This window comes from Papaver somniferum, chromosome 11 (assembly GCF_003573695.1).
Source record: "Papaver somniferum cultivar HN1 chromosome 11, ASM357369v1, whole genome shotgun sequence".
Taxonomy (NCBI): domain Eukaryota; kingdom Viridiplantae; phylum Streptophyta; class Magnoliopsida; order Ranunculales; family Papaveraceae; genus Papaver; species Papaver somniferum.
In genome coordinates this window covers 109,862,820-109,880,471 of record NC_039368.1, presented here as the reverse complement: position 1 = coordinate 109,880,471, position 17,652 = coordinate 109,862,820, and positions in this window count along the sequence as shown.

The following is a 17,652-nucleotide window of genomic DNA, read 5'->3' as shown; positions in this document are numbered from 1 at the left end:
GCGAACTTGAGAAGGTTATATATCTGAAGATGATTTCTGAAATTAAACTTAAAAAACTAAGGAATGCATTTTGCAAACAGTGGCTATAAAAGTTCAGAACCGATTCAAGTGAATCAAATCATCTTTGCTTCAATTGTGTCTTGTGTAGTACATAAGATTTCCTTGCAATTGAACAACTCTCTAACTAGTTCATTTGAAGTCATTTGAACTAGTTATGGTGAAGAAGAACATGGTTGATATGAAATGCTGATATGGCTAACCTTTTGGTTAACTATTGTTGAACCAACAAGTTCATACGTTTGGGTACGGTTAACAAACTTAGAAGCGTGCATTGTCAAGTGTGTGTAACAAGCTAAGTTTTCGATCTAACGGTTGAGAAATATTAGCTTGAATATAAATCAGTTTTTCATATAATGTTGGATATTAATTGCTTTGTTACCAAGGTAACTTAATTGCAAACCCTTATTTGAAAGACTATATAAAGGAGACATCTAATAATGTGCAAAACTAATCCCCAAACTTTACGTGTGATACTAGTTTGCGTGCTAGAGTCGTTTCTACTTTAACCTTTAGTTTTCTTCTTCTAAAACCAGGTTAACTAATTAAAGACTTCATTGGGATTGTGAAGCCATACCAATACTACTTTTATCGTAGTTGTGTGATCTGATCTTGCATCTTCTATCGTACGAGTACAATCAGATTGATTGGCTTGAGATTGATATCTCCGATAGGCAAGATATAAAAAGTAATCACAAATATCTTCGTCTCATTGTTTGTGATTCCTTAACATCTTGTTTCTCTACCATACGATTAAGATTGTTGTGAGGTGATTGATAACTCTAGGCTATTCTTCGAGAATATAAGACCGTATTATCAATTGGTTCATGTTCACCTTGATTCTTATCAAAAGACGGAATAAAACCTTTAGGGTTTATCTATGGGAGACAGATTGATCCTTTGATAGGCTTGTCTGCGTGAGACATATTTGTTTATTGTCAAAGCCTGCGATTTTGGGTCGTAACAACACTTAGTTGTGGGTGAGATCAGCTAAGGGAATCAAGTGCGCAGTATCCTGCTGGGATCAGAGGCGAGGGAGTAAAACTATACCTTGGATCAGTGGGAGACTGATTGGGGTTCAACTACAGTCCAGTCCGAAGTTAGCTTGGAGTAGGCTAGTGTTTGTAGCGTCTTAATACAGTGTGTGTTCAATCTGGACTAGGTCCCGGGGTTTTTCTACATTTGCGGTTTCCTCGTTAACAAAATTTCTGGTGTATGTGTTATTTCAATTTCCGCATTATATTGTTTTATCTTTATAATTGAAATAATACAGGTTGTGTGTTAGATCATCAATTAGAGTAATCCAACCTTTGGTGGTTGATTGTCATTGATTCATCCTTGGATATTGGTCTTTGGTACCATCCTAGTTATTCCTTGTATTTGATTAGAACTCGCAGTTCTTTCTTGAGTAAATCAAATCAAGAAGAGAGATATAAACTCGTTGATATACTTTTAATTGATTGAGTCTTGTTGATTCTCTTAAAAGTACATTCGAGTTTGTTTATACAGATTGTTAAGCGAAATATTGGGTGGTGTTGTTAGACCCCCGCTTTTTCAATTGGTATCAGAGCAGGCAAACACGTTTAGGACCTTACAAGTCTGTGTTTGTAGCGATCTGACTCTATGGACAAGAGTACTATCTCTGATGAACGCTTTACCAGAAATAAAAGTTTTATCTCGTCTAACTCTATTAAAGAGAAGGGTTCTTCAATCTCGAATGTAGATGAACCATATGTACTAACGAGACAGACTAACACTGACATGTGTACTTCCGATTACCCTTCAAATGTGAGCCTCTCCATTAATGAACGGGATTCAACTGAAGATAGTGAATTGATTCTAAATCTTGTTAGAATCCAAGCTGATAGATTCAATCGGTTGAAGCATCACGTCAATGTTCTACTTGGTGTAATAAGAGATTGCAAACTCAAAGGTAATACTGAAGTTCACTCTTCGTGTATGTATCTTGAAGATAGCCTTAGAAGAGATGCCTTGGAAATTGAACATCACTTGAGTAAGCTCTCTATTCAAGGATGCTCAAAGCAATCTAATATGCCAAGTAGTTATGACACAACTAAAGATGGTTCATGCTCAGAAGTAAAAATGGAAGCCCCTTCTAGTAAGACGGATGTGCCTGAAGTCACTCAAGGATGTTGCACATCAAATGGAGGGAAGAAATATTCTAACGATGATATTAAGACTGTACTATCTAATCATTCTGATGATCAGAAAGTATGTCTTGTCTGTGAGACAAAGAGTTCTGTTAAATGAAAGGGAACATCTAGGTTGAAGAAAAACTACTTGGTTCAACTTCAACACACCTTAGATTTAATTCTTAAAGGTGTAACTGACATTCGTATGACTAAACCAAATGGTTTTCGTACCTACCCTGTGTATGTTACCAGGAAAGTCAGTTCAATGAGTTCCTCGAACACTCAAGAACAAAACAAACGTCGTAATAAACATCGTCTAAAGGAAGATCGTGTCGTGGTCTCTGGAAATAACGCTGCTCCTATTGAGAAAGGAAGTTCAGAAGAAAGAAGAAAAATTGATGAAATAAGAGATAATATGAAAAAGATAATTGAAGGGTATAAACATTTCGTCAACAGGTTGTCTTCCTCATCAAACCAAAATTCTTCTGGTAAGAACTCAAACTATGTCTCGTATTTTGATGACAGTAAGTTTTATGATAATTTCTCACATAAAAAGGAGTCCCTCTCTATATTCAGGAGGAAAAAGAGACTTTACCATAAACACAAATCTCTTGATGAGCGTGTAGCTCATACTTGTGCTAATTAATCAAAAGGTTTAAAGAACTTACTCATAAAAATCCTCTTGAGTAAGATGTGTTAACAATTAGGTATACTTTTTGTTTTAGCGTCTGTTAAGTTGATCTATTGTCTTATCGTCTATAGATAAAATTTTGATTGCAGACCTGTTTGACTTAAAGTATTGGTTTTTCTCTAAAATGTTGTTTTTCGTTGTTAGAAAGTTTTGTTTGTGGGCCTTTATTTTCTGGGTAATGTTGCACTCGAACGGGTATCCATGTTCTGGTACGAGTCAACTGTTTAAACCCTGAAATCCCTTCGTCAGGAAACCCTAATATACTTACTATTGAGTTGCAAAAGTCACGTACGCATACTCTAGGATGGTTTTTGGAATGTCAAGAATGTCTTATTCTTCATCTTGCTATGGTGGTTTTGCAAGAGGATTCCTTGACAAAGGTGTTTTTGTTGAGTCCAAAAAGAAGAGAACCCTTGTAGATGAAGATCATCCGAATGCTTCATCTTATTTTTCCTATGTTCATGAGGATGTTGAAAAGGATGATATGATTTCTGTTGAAGTTGTTCATGACTTTCTTAAGTACTTTGGGGAAGAAAAACAAGAGCTCATTGCTACTATGAAAGATCTTGATGCGTTGAAAACTGAGTTGGAAAAGGTTACTGTTGACCTTGGTCTCATAAATTCTTGCATCAATGATCTTCGTGAAGAGAATCACCTCTCCGATGTTGCAATGAATGATGTTGATCACAAGCTCAAAGACCCTTTGTCTCGTGAGGATTCTGAACCATCCATATGATCTTAGTTCGTGTTCGGGATAGCGCCGGAGTCTGTTTTTCTTTAGATTGTTTTATTTATATTGCCTAGTATGTCTTCTTTTTGGCTTAGTTGGAAAAATAAGCAGTGCTTGGAATAGCAATGATTGTGACTACACATAGCTATTATTTTTCATCTTCTTGTTCTTTTTTAGGTTTATTGGTATTAAATTCTAACAATATTTGGAGGATGATGTGTTTGCAGTATTAATCTTTATGATTTCTTATATTGCAATTTTTTATGGGATTGGACGATTGGTGTTTACGTCCGTGAACTATGTTTGTCCCATACTTTGTCAAAAGTAAAGTCGTTCGTGGTCGGTATTCACGTACTGGTAAAAGAATGAATGGACTTTTGACAAATACAAAAGTTAAGCTTATATTGTTAATTATCTTGATGGAAGATAGGTTCAAATCTTTTGTTTTCAAGGATTATGTCTATTAATATCGTTATGCAAATAGTGATGGGAAAATAGAATGAATCTTTGTGTATTCCGCAGTATTGATCATCCCTGATCCATATTTTACGTATTACTGTGAGGCTACGTAATGTATCTTATGTTGAGCACTATACAACCAAGTTGATTTTCTTAGCTTAGTTTTTGTTCCGTGAGATATGTTATGTCGAGCATATTGAACTAAATTAATAAGATTGTTTGGTTATTTAGTTATTGCTCCGTAAGTTTTCTTATGTCGAGCAAAACAAATGACAATTAAATTGATTACTTTTGTGATAAGTTTGGTTGTGTATTCCGATTATATTAATTATGGGTTCTCTTGTAATTAATCTAGTTAAATTTCTTCGTGTCTCCATAAGTTCTCTTATGTTGAGCATAATCAATTTAATTGATCACTTTTTGTGTTTAATTTGATTGCATATTCCGATTAAATTAATCATGGGTTTACTTGTGATTAATTTGATTGAGTTTTTGGATATAGGAAATCATTCTTATGGTTTTTGGTGTCCAATAAAATCCTTATTTTCTTGTGAAAGTAAGGACGCTCTTGTTGTTCTTTCGGGAATGACATCAAATGAGGGAGAGTACTTTTGAATTTGTGGTTAATGGTCATATCTTGAGGGGTGTGCGGCTGTGGAATTTTAGAGGGGTTATCTTGTATCTTTAAACTCCTTGATGAATGCATTTATCTTCGGCTTTATGATTGCATATAAATTAGTTGGTATGTATTTTTTTCCTTTTTTCATGAAATGTCTCTTTCGGAAATTTCATTATGATCCCGTTCTTGTACCTTTGCCAATTTTATTGACAAAAAGGGGGAGAATTAATATGTAGTTCACACTACAAATACATATGGTTTTCGGATCATTGTGTAAGGGGGACTGGTTTCCATGTGAGATGGAGTATTGACTAAGGGGGAGCGATACACATCACCATAGTATTATTGTTGAAGTTGTGATACAATTGAACTTTGACGTTGTGTAATAATACTATGACACTGTATAACAATGATTGAGAACTATGTTTTCTCATTGTTATAGCTAAGGATCTTCAACAACGGTGATGCTAAACTTACAACCTTTGGGATCATTGGAGTACTTGGAAGTGACGAAGATTTCGAGGAATGTTGAAGATTAAACATGTGGAATAGGATCTACTAAAGTTTCTTTATCTTTTTTGTATTCCGTATGTATTGATAGTTTTGTCACTAAAATTGACAAAGGGGGAGATTGTTAGAGCATTGCTCGGTCGAACTCGCATGCGTTGCTATCTCAAGCATGTTTGTAAATGTTAGTGATCAAACCTATAAGTCTTGATTTATATTCTATTATAGATAAGTCTCGGACTAGGATAGAAAGTGTAGTTGAGCTCAAGGACTTCATGGCAATTCATCATACAAGTATAAGAACTACTCAAGGAATCGGTGGAACTTCTCGACAAAAAGGTATGTGAAGACTTGAACTTATCTATCACTCAAAAGTCTATCTACTTTATCTCCTACTCTTTGAGACCAGAAGTCGTATGCTATATATATAGACTTGGATTATAAACATTTGGTATTTCGATCCGAGTACTATCTATATCTCGCCTATCTATATCTCGAAATATGTGTTGGTAAGATTTTCACTTCGATCAAGTTTATCTTTACCTAGTGACGAAAATCATGATATGTTTCAATCATATTGAAAATTTCTTTGACGAGAAATGGTGTAACAACTGTATAACGTCCTCTAAGAATGTTTCAATGATTGAAATGAGAGTTTAGATTATTTAACCAATAGTGGACATAAGCATTGTTGTGGAAACACATTTATGTATAAGTCCTATTCCTTGAACCAAAGTTTGCGAACTTTGTTGATCAAGAGAACCAGAAGAATGGCGTGAGCCAAGTCCGCGAACTTCCGAAGTTCTCAAACCCGAGAATTTCTGCTGGAGTTGAGAAACTACTTGCGTGAAGCTAAGTTCGCGAACTCAGTCCGCGAACCGGCGAAGTTCTCATACCTGAGAATTTCTGCTGGAGTTTGTAAACTCTGCCTGGTAACTTAAATCCGCGAACCTAGTCTGCGAACTTGAGAAGGTTATATATCTGAAGATGATTTCTGAACTTAAACTTAAAAAGACTAAGGAATGCAGTATGCAAACCGTGGCTATAAAAGCTCATGAACCGATTCAAGTGAATCAAATCATCTTTGCTTCAATTGTGTCTTGTTTAGTACATAATATTTCCTTGCAATTGAAAAACTCTCTAACTAGTTCATTTGAAGTCATTTGAACTAGTTATGGTGAAGAATAACATGGTTGATATGAAATGCTCATATGGCTAACCTTTTGGTTAACCATTGTTGAACCAACAAGTGCATATGTTTGGGTACGGTTAACAAACCTAGAAGTGTGCATTGTCAAGTGTGTGTAACAAGCTAATTTTTGATCTAACGGTTGAGAAATATTAGCTTGAATCTAAATCATATTTTTATCTAATGGTGGATATTGATTGCTTTGTTACCAAGGTAACTTAATTGCAAACTCTGATTTGAAAGACTATATAAAGGAGACATCTAGTATTGTGCAAAACTAATCCCCACACCTTACTGTGATACTAGTTTGCGTGCTAGAGTCGTTTCTCCTTTAACCTTTGGTTTTCTTCTTCTAAAACCAGGTTAACGACTTAAAGACTTCATTGGGATTGTGAAGCCAGACCGATACTACTTTAATCGTAGTTGTGTGATCTGATCTTGCATCATCTATCGTACGAGCACAATCAGATTGATTAGCTTGAGATTGATATCTCTGATAGGCAAGATATAAAAAGTAATCACAAACATCTTCGTCTCATTGTTTGTGATTCCGCAACATCTTGTTTCGCTACCATACGATTAAGATTGTTGTGAGGTGATTGATAACTCTAGGCTATTCTTCGGGAATATAAGATAGGATTATTAATTGGTTCCTGTTCACCTTGATTATTATCAAAATACAGAACAAAACCCTTAGGGTTTATCTATGGGAGACAGATTGATCCTTTGATAGAATTTTCTGTGTGAGACAGATTTGTTTATTGTCAAAGCCTGCGATTTTGGGTCGTAGCAACTCTTAGTTGTGGGTTAGATCAGCTAAGGGAATCAATTGCGCAGTATCCTGCTGGGATCAGAGGTGTTTGGAGTAGAACTGTACCTTGGATCAGTGGGAGACTGATTGGGGTTCAAGTACAGTTCAGTCCGAAGTTAGCTTGGATTAGGCTAGTGTCTGTAGCGGCATAATACAGTGTGTGTTCAATCTGTACTAGGTCCCGGGGTTTTTCTGCATTTGCGGTTTCCTCGTTAACAAAATTTATGTTGTCTGTGTTATTTCAATTTCCGCATTATATTGTTTTATCTTTATAATTGAAATAATACAGGTTGTACGTTAGATCATCAATTAGAGTAATCCAATCTTTGGTTGTTAATTGTCATTGATTGATCCTTGGATATTGGTCTTTGATACCATCCAATTTATTCCTTGTATTTAATTAGAACTTGCAGTTCTTGCTTGAGTAAATTAAATCAAGAAGAGAGATATAAACTCGCTGATATATTTTTAATTGATTGAGTCTTGTTGATTCTATTAACAGTATATTCAAGTTTTTCCATACAGATTTCTAAGAGAAATATTGGGTGGTGTTGTTAGACCCCTGCCTTTTCAGAACATACCAAAGTGAAATCGAAAATTCTTTCACTCAAGGCCAGACTTAAAGATAATGCCTTGGAGATCGAATGATTATTGAGTAAGAACTCCACTCAATGTTGAGATAGTGAATCCAAATAAATTACCAGGAAGGCGGATTCTGAACAAGGTGATGAGTTAGAAAAAGTAAGAACACTTGTTGTTCATGATATGCTAACAAAATCACAGTCAGAAACTGATAAACAAAATACTATTACTTTCATAGGAGATGATCAGTTAAAATTCTCTGACTAAGAAAAAACTGTATCTCCAATGAGGAAAAGTTCTTTACAAGACGATTATGATAAAACTATCTATTTTAATTTCATTGAAACTCATAAAGTGTGCTTCCATTGCAACGCTAAAGGACGTGTTCAAACAAAATGTAAACTGAGGTTGGAAAACTATCAGTTCGGTCATCTTCAAAACACCTTATATTTAATTCTGAAGGGTGTGACTGATATTCGGATGTCTAAACCTCTTGGGGTGCAAAAAAATTCCTCTAGGAATGTTAATCCTTCATGGTCCCCGAATATTCGAACAAGTCAAAAAGGTAGTATGCAAAATCGATTAAAGAAGAACTCAGAAATACCGTCACAGTTATGGGTTCGTAAGAATACTGATACGCCTCCTGAGAAATTGATGTTTTCATCAATGGAACAATTCAAGAATCTAACATGAATTTGATCCTTACAGGATATAAAGATCTTAGTGATAAAATTTCATCTTCCAGACAGTCAACCTCAGGTAAAGTTTATAATCTTGTCTGCTTTCACGATGATAGTAATTTCTATAATCACATTTCATGTCCCAGAAGGACTTTCTTATCAAAAGAAAGAGGTAAAAACAAGGGTAAACGTCAGCATAATTTATATGGTGACCGTACGACGCACCCTTATGCATACTAGGCACAAGTATTGGAACCTTATCCATAAAAATCATGATGGATAAGGATTGATGTGTGACCGGTTTATTATTTTTTTCAAATTGTAATTGGAAGTGATGAGCTATAATCTTTCTTATATTGCAACCTTTTCTCATTATCTATGATTTCAATCAAAAGAGTGCTAGAATTCCTTGTTGAGCTATGCTCCAGAATTATCAAGCATTTAATGATAAAACCTTTTTCATGAATATTAATGCTTTTGTGCTCTAAACTTTTGTTTATTGAGCTAAGAATGTATTGATGTTCAAAAAGGAATATACATCACAGAAAAGGTAAAGAAATTACATTATTGAGAAATATTTTGTGCTCTCTAAAAGTTGTTTACTGTCCTCAAAAGTCGTGTTTAAAACTCCTTGGGGACATTGGTTTTCATACCATGCGAAGGTACCCGTACTTTTCTTTTGTGACCATACGAAAACCCCAACTTACAGTTAGATCGTGAACCGAACACCAACCCAGAGAATACCTCTTTGCAAACTCATTTATATACCTTAACTTGTGATTGAGAAATTATCATCCAAGGAGTTCCCCAACCGAGCATGTTGTCTATCTCACGAATCTTCGAAAACATGGAGAAAGATCTTAATTGTGGTGGTATTAAATAAGAGGAAAGAAGAGAACTCTGGTTGATGACGAAGTTTTTAAATCATTCTAAGATCTTCCTGGTGTGAATTTTTATTTTTCATATGATCATCAAGATGGTGAGCGTGAAGAGATGGTCTCTGCTAATGTTGTTTATGATTTTCTTAAATATTTTGAGGAAGGAAAACTAGAACTTGTTGAAACGCTAAAAGGTTCAGACATGTTAAGGACTAAGTTGAAAAAGGTTTCTGCTGACCTTGTTCTCATGAAATCTCATGTTCATGATCTTCACAATGAGGATATTTTCTCTGAAGAGCTCCTGGATACAGTTGATGACAAATTCAAGGGTCTCAATACCAATGACGAGTCTGGAAAAATCTAGTTTACTTTGTTTTTTGTTGTAGTTTCTAGGAAACTTCTTGTGAGGATTTATCCTTGTGTCCGAGAAGGATAACTAGGGTTTGGTATAGCATAAATTGTGGTTACACAAGCTATTTCCGATGATTTTCATCTTTCATATTTTTAGATTTATTTATTTAAATTCTAGAGTTTTGGGAAGATGAACTTGCAGTTTGTAATCATTATTGGTTTAATATATTCTTATGAGATATATGTATCCTTTACTTTTTGTAAATTTAAATGATGTCTCATATATGCTCAGAAATTAGATCTATTATATTTTATAAACTAAAAATAGAACAAACTTTGTAAAATAAATAAATTTGCAGTATTGATCTACTCGTGATCACACTTCTGTGTTATTACTGCACTATTAACTCCGTAAGATTTTCTTATGTTGAGTCATACCGATTAAAATTAGCTCTCTGTTCGTAACTGGCGTTCACTACACCATATGAACCAATTTGAGACATATTTATTTTTGGATTCGAGACACATATAAAGGTCTTTAGTGCTTCCACTCTTATAAGAGTCTCAAATCAGATATGTGAGTAGCTTTAATACTCTTATATGTATCTCGAAATATTGCATACATGACTCCAAACATTACACACTTGTAAATTTATAATTTTATAACTTTAATACATATTTAATTTATCCTTATTATTATTATTAGTTAAACAATTTCTATTTTATTTCCCCCGAAAACCAAACTTTCCCACCAAAAATTCCTTCTCTCACATTAATTTCCCCCTCAATTTTCCCTTCACATTTATCTCACACCAAAATCATTTGAATTAAAGTTCAATCATCAATCATTAACTTCCCCCCATTTATTTCTAGTTTCCCACCATTTATTTCCAATTCCCTCACATTATTAAGACCAAAACAAAAATATCTCCCTTCTAAAATACTTTTTTAAGACAAAAACAGAAAAAAAGAAAACGTTTCTTTCCTTATATCTTATTATCTTCTCTTTCTTTTCTCTTTTATCTTCGGTTTCTTCTTTCTACACTTTCTTTCTCTTCTTCTCCTGCTACTGACCAAAAAAGTCATAGAGAAACCTAAAATTCAGAGAGAAATTGAGAGACAGTCAGAGATCAACTACTCTAGCTTGATTGAAACTAGAAATTGATTTTGATTTTGTAAACCTAAAGTGATTGAAAACCCACTTTACAGAAATATAGAAATTGATTTTCTCTTAGAAGAAGAAGATTGAATTCGTGGAATCAATTTCCTAGAAGTTCTATAAGGTATTAAAAACCCCTATTAGAGAAATCAAAATAACTTTGATTTGTTAGCCCTATTTTTTTTTTCCTTTTGAAATAAGTAAATCCCTAGAAATTTGATTTCTTTTTTATCTTGTGTTTGACACTTTCAGAAGAAGATTGAAGTACAAATCTTTGAAGATTCGGGTATAATTTCTAAACCTATTACTTGTTTGTTTTTCTCTCTATATATTTTGGTTCATTGTGGTTTAAGTATTCTGTCAGTTATGTTGGTGGTTATATCATGTTGGTCTTTAATAAGGGTTATGATTTTTTTCATGAAGATTGTTGTATAATGTTCTGCTGTATCATGTTAGAGGATTGTTGTATCATGTTTCGTTGGATATTTGTTTTGATTTTCTTTTCATGAAGTGATTTCTATTTGATATTTTTTTATTTGGTTTCTCACTGTGGATCTGTGAGTTTTGCTGGTTGTTGTAACATGTTTGATCAAAATAAAGGTTATCTGTATGTTGTGTTAATGGCAAGCAAAACTCACATGTTTGATCAAAGTAAAGGTTATCAGTTGGCTATCAGTATGTTATGTGTTAATGACAAGCATAACATAAGGGTTATCAGTGTGATAGAGGATTACTTTGACATGTTTTTTTTTGTCATGATAACACACTTGATTCTTAATATCGTTTTTTGTTTTGTCTCTAAGGTGAGTATCTTATTTTGATGCAAGCATTGAATAATTTGAGTCGGGTTTGTTGTTTCCGTGTTCTGTTATCATTTTGTTCATTTCAATGGCATCTGGATGAGCATGTGTTATTCGTTTACTTCATCATTCATATTCTGGTATGATTGTGTGGGCTGTATAGATACATCAGCAAGCAGCATGAGTTATATGTGTTTGTTGGCCTTATTTACTATCACTTATTTTGTCGCTCAACGTTGCATGTCATTTTACTTTTAAGTTGTTCTTTATTGATATGTTAGAATGACTTATATGTATGAATATTCAATTATGTTTCTGGGGGAGGGGTCAATGATTGACATATTATATTATGTGTTGTTGTAAAATGGTGCAAGTAGGTGACAAAGGCTGGATGAATGAAGAAGATAGGTTTAGTGACGTCTATAAAAAAAGGGTGTCTGGTTTTATAGATTTTGCATATAGTAATAGTATAAGAAGTTCATCATTATGTCCTTGTCCTTTTCGTATGTCGAAATAAGAATTCTCTGTCTTTTTCCCTAGTGAAGTATCATTTGGAAATACACTCAATAGACAAGTCGTATGTAATTTGGTCTCTACATGGGGAGAAATCCACCACATTAACACCAGAAATAGTGCAGGAACACGTAGAGGATAATGTTGAGGAAAATATAGATGTAGAAATACGAGTTGAGGAACGTACATAAGATAATATTACAGATGAACTATGTGGGTTAGGGGACTTTGTAGACAAAGCCTATGGAGCATTTAAAGGGTTAGACAAGAATGTAAATGAAACTGGTTTTCCTGACTTAGGTAAGAAATACCACAGATATAAGGAGTTATCTAAGGAAAATAATTATTCGGGTTATGAGGGTGATGAAACAACACTTAGGGTCCGTTTGGCACGTCAGTATTAGCAATGCATGTAGTTGCCAATTACATGTAGTTGCCAATTACATGTAGTTGCAATGTCATGCATTAAAACTACATGTAGTTCAATGTTTGGCATGAAAATAAGATGAATGTAATACAACGATGCATTTTTAACTTTTAAATCTAATTACAATAGAAATAAAAATTATAAACAAATAAACAATATGAAAAGATAATTTTTTTTAATAACAACGAAAATTATAAAAAATAATAATACAAACTAAATTAAAAAAAAACTAAATAAGAAAATTAAAATTAAAATAAATTAAAATTAAATAAAAATAATTAAAAATTAAAAATTTTAATAAAAACATTTGCTAAAATTTAAATAAAAATAATGAAAATTAAAAAAAAAATTAAAGGAAAATATTTAAAAATAAAAAAGAATTAAATCAATTAATTGATTACAACTTTACATTTAATAAATAAAATATAGTAATATTAAAATAATGAAATTGAAAAATAAAATCAAAATAAAAATAAACCAAAAAAATTATAATAATTAAAAAATAAGTAATTAAAACTGAACATAATATAAAAAAGAAAATTGTAAAAAAATAAAATAATCGATATTCAAAAAGGAGTTGGAGCCCAGCTTATTGCTAGGTTACCAGCCAAAAATATGTAATTTGCTCAATAATTGAAAAGTATTATAATAAATTAGTAAATAAAATAATAATAAAAGATAAATTAACAGAAAAATTAAATCGGAATATTTAATAGTCAACAAATAAAGTTTAGAAACAATATAATGAAAATATATCTGATTTTGCAAATAAAATAAGCAGTCAACATTTGTCAACGGTGTAGTTGGAGGGATACAAGGCCGCTTTCAATGCACACCTCAAGAGGAGGTTATTCAAAGTAGCCCTTTGGAGGTAGTAGGAACTACATGCAGTTGCTATGTCGTGTAGTTGGATCCATGCCAAACACCCAGCATTTGAATGAAGCCCTAGACTATCCCTTTGACTGCACTGCACCCTCCAACTACCTTTGATTTAAGCGTGCCAAATGGACCCTTAGTGTAATTGTAGAACTGCAACATATTAAAAAGATGTTTGGTTGGTCAGGGGACAGTGTTACGTACTGTCATGAATCGAGGTGTGATTCATAACATGAATAGGATAGAGATAGTAGTAACGTCAAGATCCTCACGGATCAAGCCTCCCGGTTCAGCAAACACGGTTTGATCCATTGAAACGATCTGCTCTTTTCATTAATTTCTTAGATAGTTCTCTCTTACAGATTCTCTAGCAATATAAATATAGACAATATCAAACTACCCTAGATCTAACGGCTACAATGCTACCAAAAGCTTACATCTAAACCACTCATTACAAGGGATAAAGACACCCCTACAACAACTAAAGGCTACCAACTATACTAATTGCGCTAATTACCGTCATCGAAATGATATGGGCGCCCTCCTCCTAGGCTTGGGACATGACAAATACCATCCACTTCAGAACATCCTTGTCCTCGAGGATGAATGATACGAAAACACACAAGTTTGTTGGATATTCCTTCAAGGTTGCATCTTGAAATACAATAGTTGTTGTACCTTGTAGCTGGCTGACGTAGCGATTGACCCAATGTCGCAAAACGACTCTCACGAGTGAAAGTGGTTGGATCTTCGTCAGCTCCAATGGCTGTGGTCGCAGGCCTGTCCCTTCTTCTACCTTAGTGTAGATGGGGGAAAATGATTTGCTGGTTTTTACGGAATTGAGGAGACGACCGTGCGGAGGAGTCTCCTTGAACTGAGCGAAATGTTTAACCTCACAGAGATGCACTGCAAGAAGGGAGTGCTTTAAGTTCGAGAGATCAATCTGTATGACTCCGGCCTAAACCAAGACAATGGCCGTTCCAGAGTCAATTCGGTCACAAGAGAGGATGGGTCGATATGTAGGAGGGAAGCTGAGAAATGTGTGAGATCAATGGTGATCAAGGATTGTTGGTGTGTTGTGTATTTTGCGTGAAAATAGTTTCTGAATGATTGAGTTTACTCAGTTGAGAGTAATTGCTAAGACGATGAATTCGTGTAGACGAAAGACTGTCTATCGAGAATTGTCTGTTGTTCAATCATGATTCAGAGACTTATTTATATTGCTAGAATTATAAACACCTTGAGGATAGACGCATTTATGTGTCTATTTTGTTCTCAATGTTCTGTATTGTTAGACTGGATTAAGTACTTATTGTGTTATTTTGTGTTTTTGTAGATGTTTTTAGAGAAATAAGCCTTTGCGGCGAAATGAGCTCGAAAAGTAGTGTTTTACACCCCAGGATAATGTACCGGAGGCACCTCAGAAATGCACCGGAAGCGTCCCAGAAATGTACCGGAGGAACCCAGAAAAATTACTATTTCCACCCCAAAATTACTATTTCCACCCAAATTGCTAAAGGGACACCCGTACAGGATTAGGGGGAGGACACTTTTCTTCTCATAATTCAAATTTCATTTTTGGCGGGAAAATATATTCTCTCCCTGGCAGATTTTCAAATTGATTTTCGATGGATTTGTGGAGAGACTAAATGGCTGGAATTAATTGGGCCATATCTATTGAGTATAAAAAGATTATTCTGAGTGTTGGAATGAGTTAAATTTGGCTAGAATCCGCTAACTTTCAATCGAGTGTTAAATAGGGAAGATACGCTCGAGTTCTCTGTGAGAGGAATTTTTGGGAAGTTTTGTGGACTACATGGGGAAGATATCTGATCTTCTTAAGTGTTTATGCAACTATGGAAGTATTACAGCTCATATGCGCAGGCAGAGGGGATGGAGAAGATCATATCTCGGCTGACAGTGAAGAAAATGGAAAAAATATTTTCCGAGTAATGGAGAATTATATGGAGTGAATGAGCAAGATTCGATGGGTCTGTTGGCTATAAATAGGTTTCTGGGGTTGAGCAGAGGGGGTGTCGAGAGTTTGGGGTCGAGAGGAGGTCCAGAGAAGCAGAAATCAAGAGTTGATGAAACTCTGTTGCTGCTGCTGATGATGATGAAGAACACCAAGAACACGAAGAACGGACCTGCAACAGCAGTCGTTTTTCTACAGTAATAACGACTCGCACATGTGGGTCGTACATCAGGCAGTCTTATTTTCCACAGCTTTTGCGACACAACGGCAGCAGTCTTATTTTTTCACTGAGGGTCGTAGGTCTCTGGTTTTATTGTATTTCTCATATTCTCATCATTTGTAAACCATTTTTGAGCCATAATAAATTATTTTGAGAGCATTTTTACTATGATGAGTTAAACCCCAATACTGGGACAACGGAGGAGGCCGAGCTTCATACATGGGTAATTTTATTAATCCTTTTCATGACTTTTGCATTAATTTTAATTGAAATTATGATTTAAATTAATTATTTGTGATTTGATTTGATGGGTCATGCTTAGCTTAGATGATTTGATGTCCCATGCTTAACATTTACACCTAATATTTTGAGAATCTATCTTGGCAATAAATTAGAGTCGATATATTTAATATATTTTTCGAGCTATTATTGATAAAAGAATTATTATTTGAACCTTAAGAAATGAATTTGGCGGAATCCTAGTCCCAGTACCTCTCTACCAATTTGTCAATATTATTGTATATATTTTTATTAAATCTAAAAATTTCATTTCCTTCACAAGTCTGAAACGAATCCTATTTACTACAACCCCATCAAAAATCTTTAATCATTTTGGCGCCGCCGACGCGGATTTGTGCTTAGGTAGAATTTTTAGGTTTATTTTTTTACTATTATTTGTTCCTTTTTACGTTTTTTTTTGTATCTTTGATTTAAGGTTCGAAGTGGAATACTACGGACTTGGGAACAAAAAGCTAAAAGCTAAAAGCTAAGGACTTAGGATTTAATTTTTATTATTATTTTTTTTTGTATATAGCTTTTATTTATTTTTAGAATTTGTAAATAGGCTTTATTTTTCATAATTTTTGTAATTTTTGGATTTTTTATTTGGACTTTATTCTGGAAAATTGGACTTTATTCTTTTTTTAACCCTACGGAAGGGTATTATTATTAAAAAAAAAAATTATATAAACTGTGTGTAGGGAAGGACGACGATTACTATATCGTCTCGGCCCCTCGGGTTCGTACACGGCATAGGAGTCGTGGCCCGAGTCGACGACAACGGTTCATCCCCCGTCTGGTACGGGATATAAGTCCAATCGAAACACTCGCGAATCCCCTGCAAGCGAGTTACTGTATGCCTTAAGGTGATAATTGTTTGAGGACGAACCGGACTGTCTTTATTTTCCTAGTAAAGGGCAAGGCCTGGCCTAAACAAGATAAGGATTCGGATTTCATCACCGTTCCCTTCTTGCCCGTTTTAGGAAAAAAAACCTAACGCGAACCCAATCTTTAAAATCTGATTAGAAAGAGACCTATAGGGTATCGAGCTTGTTAGGAAAAAATTTCGAAGGATATTGGTTACCTTTTAAGCAACTTCAAAGTTCATGGTGACTTCTGGGAGTTGAAACAAGCCGCCTTGTAACGCCGGTGAGGCCTTGGGTATCAAAGCTCCATTGAGCTTCCCTCGCCTCAGTTTCATCTCACATTAGCTCGGATTGATCCAGAGGGGTTGCTCAAACTGTAACGAATTCCCCTTCGAGAGATAGAAGCTGGTCTAGAAACAATCTAAGTGGAGCCATCATGCTTTTTGTTTGCTAGAAATCTTTAGGTTTGCTTTGGTGGAGTCGAGTCGGCCTTGTTTGTGATTGTATAGAATCCCTCTGTAGTTTATATTTCTTCGGTGATGAATCCTTTTGAGGAGACGCCACCTGCGATGACGTTGCGAGAATATATGTCTAGAAATTCTCATTATCAAGAGACGTCTTCGGAAATGACTCTTGGTGAATATATGGGCGGGCAGCGATATATGGATACTCCAACTTTTATTGAGGAATCACCCCTAACGATCTATGAGAAATATTATAAACATAACCATGTAGTTGGAAACAAAGATTGAGAATTATTAAATGTCAAAAATTATATTATGATGATGAAGATAGTGCTGATGAAGAATCGGAAATGTGTGGGAATAGTG